At 37.0% G+C, this 7,454-nt stretch overlaps 1 long non-coding RNA gene across 1 annotated transcript in view; it reads left to right on the forward strand.

The window, feature by feature from the left end:
* The first annotated feature begins 681 nt into the window (after nucleotides 1-681).
* LOC139022996 (uncharacterized) overlaps nucleotides 682-7,454 on the forward strand; it is a 105,717-nt gene continuing 98,944 nt past the window's right edge. Inside the window, exon 1 of the long non-coding RNA XR_011474058.1 lies at nucleotides 682-701. This is a non-coding gene — a long non-coding RNA (uncharacterized lncRNA). The remainder of the gene's footprint in view (nucleotides 702-7,454) is intronic.

The raw sequence follows: 7,454 nt of genomic DNA on the forward strand, positions 1-7,454 counted from the left end.
ACATTTATAAGCCTACATTTGTGCGCAGACCAAGTAGCATAGGCCTACTTCTATGCATAATCAGGTGCGTGTTCTTACTCAAGATTTACAGGAGTGCTCATAACAAAAGACAATGAATGAATTGACAACTCATAAATGGAATGAAATAAACCCKAACTTTTTTTCCACAAGTGTAGCCTAGGTTGTGCGCTCTACAAACAACGTMTCCACTCCTACAATGACAACGCTAAGACTGTGATGTGATAATAATATATTGAATGCATTAACAGAAATGAACATAAACAAACATTGTAGATTAGAAATTATGGTTATTCATGTTGAATGTAGCCTACTACTGGTGAGCCATCCTTGTGGCCTATGCAATGGATTAGTCCACTCAGACAGGCATGAATCAGACAGGTGTCTCGTGTGCCATACATGTTTTGTATTTATGTATTTGCCACTGCTCGACTAAAAAAGTCTTGGTCAACCAACAGCCTATCGACCAAACAATCGACCAGTTGAGTAAATGGGGTCAGCCCTACACCGAACTTTTGTCAATATTGACAAGGCGTGGATATTTAGGCACTGGAGAGAAAGACAGAATGAAGGAAAAAGGAAAGGAAAGAAAGTCAACGGAGTCTATGCTGGATTGAATTAGACTGGAATGCATCTTTATTGAGAGAGAGAACTGGGCTGTGAGTGAGTGTGTGTGTGTGTGTGTGTGTAGTGCGACCTGACTGGGCTGGAACTACGTGATATAACAACGATAACCATGACAAACAAAGAAGAGGACATTGTCTTGCTTGCAGAGGTGAAAAATATTTTAAACCAACAAAAATCATTCTACAAGCTTCTACCATTCATGGACATTTGAAACATGGAAATAATGTATCTGTGGCACTACAGTTGAAGTCGGAAGTTTACATACACTTAGGTTGGAGTCATTAAAACTCGTTTTTCAACCACTCCACAAATTTCTTGTTAACAAAGTATAGTTTTGGCAAGTCGGTTAGGACATCTACTTTGTGCATGACACAAGTAATATTTCCAAAAATTGTTTACAGACACTGTATCACAATTCCAGTAGGTCAGAAGTTTACATACACTAACACGGAACCTAAACCAGCCGGGCACGTGCGCTATCGTGCACAAATTGATTTTGTCCCCCCACACCACACGCGATCACAACACGCAAGTTAAAATATCAAAACAAACTCTGAACCAATTATATTATGTTGGGGGCGGAACGATGTTTTTAGCTAATTTTCTTGCCTGCATTTTTCAGTGACCCTGTTCAAATATATTTTGATTCTTCGGATTTTACCGGGATTGAGGAGTGATAACATGGGTAAGTACATGATTGCATATTGTACAATAGTGATGCCAGGACAGGAGTTAATACATTTTACTTTTTAGGGATTGGGCGCAGCATTTTCACTTTGGATCAATAGCGTGCCCAAATTGAACTGCCTCCTACTCTGTCCCAGATGATAATATATGCATATTATTATTACTATTGGATAGAAAACACTCTGAAGTTTCTAAAATTGTTTGAATTATGTCTGTGAGTATAACAGAACTCATATGGCAGGCAAACTTCCAAAAAGGAAGTGGAAATTCTGAGACTGGTCGATGTTAAATTCATCGTCTATTCACATCCCAGTAAAATATATACATCCCAGTAAAATACGCACTTCCTACGCCTTCCACTAGATGTCAACAGTCTGTAGAACGTGGAATGAAGCCTCTAGTGTGATGTGAGGCCGGATGGCAGCTATTTGAGTCAGTGGTCTGGCAGAATGCAAGTTCCTGGTCATGCGCATTACTCATGATATCGCCTTGCGTTCCATAACTTCTACAGACACGAAGGAATGCTCCGGTTGGAACGTTATTGGATATATATGATAACAACAWCCTGAAGATTGATTCTCTACTTAGTTTGACCAGTTTATTTGACTTGTAATATAACTTTTTGAAGTTTTCGTCCGACGTTTGCCTGCATCTGCGCTTGCGTTTGGAAACGTGTACTACACATGCTAGCAAAAGTAACTACTTGGACATAAGTAATGGACATTATCGAACAAAACAACGATTTATTGTGGAACTAGGATTCCTGGGAGTGCATTCTGATGAAGATCATCAAAGGTAAGGGAATATTTATGATGTAATTTCGTATTTCTGTTGACTCCAACATGGCGGAGAAATGTTGTTAAATCTGAGCGCCGTCTCAGATTATTGCATGGTGTGCTTTTTACATAAGTTTTTTTGAAATCTGACACAGCGGTTGCATTAAAAACAAGTGTATCTTTAATTCTATGTAAAACATGTATCTTTCATCAAAGTTTATGATGAGTATTCTGTTATTTGACGTGGCTCTCTGCAATTTCTCCGGATATTTTGGAGGCATATAAGGAGCCACTCCTTGTGGATATAATATGCACATTATCGAACAAAACATAAATGTATTGTGTAACTGATGTCCTATGAGTGTCATCTGATGAAGATCATCAAAGTTAGTGATTCATTTTATCTCTATTTCTGCTTTTTGTTACTACTATATTTTGCTGGGAAAATGGCTGTGTTTTTCTGTGCTATGTACTGAGCTAACATAATTGTTTGGTGTGCTTTCCCCGTAAATCCTTTTTGTAACCAGACATGTTGGCTGGATTAACAACATGTGTAGCTTTAATTTGGTGTCTTTCATGTGTGATTTAATGAAAGATTGATTTTTATAGTAATATATTTGAATTTGGCGTGCTACATTTTTTCGGAATTTTGGCCGTGGGACTTTAGCGTCCCACATATCCTAGAGAAGTTAATCAAAGATCATTGGGTTAGTGAAGTATTTCATGTCAGCTCAACAATTTCCCAATTTGAAGTTCAGTCAACTTGGATATTTCATTAACATGGACTTTTTATTCGTTGCATTTTTGCACATACAATAAGAAATGCAGATCAAGAGACAATCTCCTTAAAACTCGAAAACTACTGCAATGTAATTGGCATGAGTCCCCAGAAAACACACACAGACACAGACTGCAGAACAAATGAAAAATCTATGGGGGGAATCGACTCCAGAAGACTCTCATCAACAGTGAAGAGTATGCAGAGCTCAAGCCAAAGGGGCTTTGAAAACCCCATTATCATTCAGACCCCTGAAGACAGAATTAAAATGGAAGTGTGGATGGAATAAGTCGCTCTGGATAAGAGCGTCTGCTAAATGACTTAAATGTAATGTAAATGTAATGTAATGGAATCCACGATCCACGTGCTGATGCAAGTCACAATTGGTAAGCATGAGGAGATGTTGAGCTGGTCCCCATCCCTGTGCTTCTCACACCATGCCTTTAACGCAAACCATCACCACCACCTCACAACTAGAGTTTATTTATTTCTGGAGCCAAGCACTCAAGCTGTCCAGTCTCCTTAATATCCTGTCATTTTGTTCCCTACTATCCTCCAGTCTGTGGGTTTCAGCCTCTGTTTCTACCCCTGTCACCCGAGAAACAGACCTAATGACTTGCAGGCCCAGCCATGGATGTTTGTAGAGAGAGGTTTGTTAGGGATATACTGCAGTGAGAGCCTCCCATGCACCATTAAGCACAGAAAGCCTCAATACAAGCCTAAGCACAGCCAGCCAAGGCATTTTGGTGTGTGGAGCTACTGTTGTTCTCACTGACTGGAGGGAAGGCAGAGGGAGGAATATGCCAGGGATGCTCTTGGCTCAGAAATAATCACCCTGTCCCACTCAACCACAGTCTGTGATCTATCAGTGGTTACTGCCACCCACTCCCTCTGTCCTAGCTTGCTCACAYATACTGTGCATACAGTGTGCAGTCAAACTGGTCCAAAGTGCTCAAACTAGATCTTGGAAAAACACAAGCCCAGGAGCAAGATTGAAATTACATTTCAGTTTACGAACTTGTTGGGGAGGCTTAGCCTGTGGGTTCAAGCCTTTAGGAAACAGCAACATCATAAAAATATTGATGAAGCAATAAGGCTGTTGGAATTTTGTGAGTCATGCATTAAAGCTTTATACAGGTTTCTATTTCCATTGTCTTATTCAGCGAGCAACCGAGCGAGAGAGACAGAAAAATACAAAAAGTGCAGAGAGCCAGGCAGCATGAACTGAGACTCACAGTGATCATGTAGGGATGCACAATGGGAAGACAGAGAGGGTAAAGAGGAGTGGAGAGGAATGACAGATGCATACAGAGGTGAGACAGGGACAATTTGAATTTGCTGAGGTTTGTAACTTAAATATTTACTGCTTGGTCTGGTAAAGAATTTTACAAGTACAAGATATGATATGCTGATTTTCCATAGCTTGAACCCACCCTCATCTACTAATGTGTACAGGATTGTGTCTAAAGTTACTGTGACACATTTTTTATCTCCACACCTACAGTACCAGTCAAACATTTGGACACAACTACTCATTCAAGGGTTTTTCTTTATTTTTACTACTTTCTACATTGTAAAATAATAGTGAAGATATCAAAACTGAAATAACACTTATGGAACCATGTAGTAAGCAAAAAATTGTTAAACAAATCCAAAGATATTTTATTTGAGAGATTCTTCAAAGTAGCCAGCATTTGCCTTGATGACAGCTTAACACACTCTTGGTATTCTCTGAACCAGCTTCATAAAGTAGTCACCTGGAATGCATTTCAATTAACAGGTGTGCCTTGTTAAAAGTTACATTTTTGGAATTCCTTTCCTTCTTAATGCGTTTGAGCCAGTGAGTTATGTTGTGATAAGGTAGGGGTGGTATACAGAAGATAGCCTTATTTGGTAAAAGACCAAGTCCATATTATGGCAAGAACAGCTCAAATAAGCAAATAGTAACGACAGTCCATCATTACTATAAGACATGAAGGTCAGTCAATATGGAACATTTCAAGAACTTTTACATTTTCTTCAACTGCAGTCGCAAAAACCATTAAGCGCTATGATGAAAATGGCTCTCATGAGGTCGCCACTGGAAATGAAGACCCAGAGTTACCTCTGCTGTAGAGTATAAGTTCATTAGAGTTACCAGACTCAAAAATCAGCAATTAACTGCAGCTCAGATTGCAGCCCAAATAAATGCATCACAGAGTTCAAGTAACAGACACATCTCAACTCTTCAGAGGAGACTGCTCTGAACAGTTGAATTGCTGCAAAGAAACCACTACTAAAAGACACCAATAAGAAGATACTTTTTAATCCATATACATACACATACATACCCATACATATACACATATATACAGATTTTTTTAGAATATACCTTTATTATTCCCCACAAACCCTACCACCCTTCACCCAATTGGAGTAAACTAATAAACAGTAACACTTAGGCTTCTACCTTCAGTTTATACATATTATACACATTTCAGACACAATCTATTTTACAATAGTTATATTTTGTTTGTTTTTAGTCCTTCCTCTATTTCTGATGTCCATCCAGTTTGATTTCCATTTGTAACTGTGCTATTTCACAACATTTCTGATCCTATATACATTTTACAGACCCCGTATGTTTTACATTGGTTATCTTGTTATTAGTCGCACCCTTCAGCTCCATTCAAACCCTCCCATCTATCTCTTAAAGAAATCTATTTTGGATTTCTATTTGCCATATATTTCAACTGTGCTGTGATGCGTCACAAAAGTACTGAACCTTTCTATTCTCATAGCTTCTACCGATTGTATATTAAAGAAACATTTTTGTTAAAATAATGATTATGTTATTGATTGATTGACTATGGCTTTTCAAATCAACCAGATTGCTATCTGCAGTGTTAGTTCTAGGTAAATGTTGCAATTCTTCAGCCATTCCTGGACCTGTGATGAAAAACGAGCTACATATGGACAATACCAGAATAAATGATCTAATGACTCTGCCTTCTCACAGCAAGATCTGTAGAGCTGGGAAGATTGTATTGCCCATATATATAACATTCTATTGGTTGCAAGAATTTTGTATAGTAATTTAAATTTAAAAATGTGAAGTTTGGAATCCGGCGTTGTTTTGCGTGTCAATTCATAAACCATATGCCATGGAATTGGTACATCAAAAATCTCTTCAACTATTTTGCAATTTATATGGCACAGCTGTCAGTTTATTTGTCCTTAAATGAAATTGGTATATGTTTTTATTTATCACAKTTTTCTTTAACCATTTATGTTCTTTAATATAGGGCCGACATACAAGTTCCTTACTTTTCCCCCCTTCTACTTGCCTCTTACATTTTTGTGGTAATGCTGCAATTAGTTTGTTGTAATTTTGGGTAGAGCAGACATTTCCATATGTCTGTGTTAGCTGCATGTGTGACATAACTCCACCAGTCCTATTTATGATATCATTCACTAAAATTATTCACGAAAAATATGTTTTTTTAATCAATTAGTATATTTGAGTTTAACCACAATATTTGTTGTATTATTTTTCTCCCATGTAATCATTCTACTTGGTGTGCGACTATAACTTATGTATAGTAAAGTCTTAATTGAAAAGTGAAGTTTTTGAATCGCGGCGTGTTTTGCGTATAAATTCATAAACATGTGCCATGAGATTGGTACTTCATAAATCTCTTCCTCAACTATTTTGATATATATGGCACAGAGCTGTCAATTTATTTGTCCTTAAATGAAAATTGGTTATAATGTTTTTTTTTATCTACAATTTTTCTTTAACCATTTATGTTCTTAAGCAGGCCACGACATACAAGATTCCTTACTCTTTTCCCCTCTATCTTGCCTCTTACATTTTGTGAGTAATGCTTGCAATTAGTTTTTGTAATTTGGGTAGAGCAGACATTTCATATGTCTGTGTTAGCTGCATGTTGACATAACTCCACAGTCCTATTTAGATACCTCATTCACTTAAATATATAGTTTTTTAATATCATTTTATCGAAAATAGTATGTTTTTTAATCGAATTAGTATATTTAGTTACTCCACAATATTTTGTTGGCATTTATTTTGGTCGTCTTTCAGGTGGATTAAACTGAAATTGCAACCAACTTTTAAAGGCTTGTTTAAAAAATTAACATATTTGGAGATTATTTCCTTGTCAAAACAACTGAAAGTGAGCAGGTATAATCTGAATAAAGGATAAAGGCCATTCTTGAGACATGGGTGAGACATCCTACCATTTACTAGAGAACCAGTTGTGGATTTAAGTATAACTTTTGTATGCACTTATGCCTTTAGTGAGAGGTCTAATGCTTTAATATTTATATTTCTGCCCTCCGAATTCATATTCGTAAAAAAAATAGACCTTTAATATGTCTGGCTTGCCATTCACAAAAAATTTGAATATTCTTTGTTCATATAATTTAAAAAGCAGGTCACTAGGTGTAGGCAAAACCATAAGAAAATATAGTAACTGTGATATGACTAAAGAGTTAATCAAGGTGATTTTTCCACAAATAGACAGGGTATTTTCCTTTCCATGGTAGCAAGTTCTTATCTATTTTTA

Source organism: Salvelinus sp. IW2-2015, linkage group LG25 (genome assembly GCF_002910315.2).
Source record: "Salvelinus sp. IW2-2015 linkage group LG25, ASM291031v2, whole genome shotgun sequence".
Lineage (NCBI taxonomy): Eukaryota > Metazoa > Chordata > Actinopteri > Salmoniformes > Salmonidae > Salvelinus > Salvelinus sp. IW2-2015.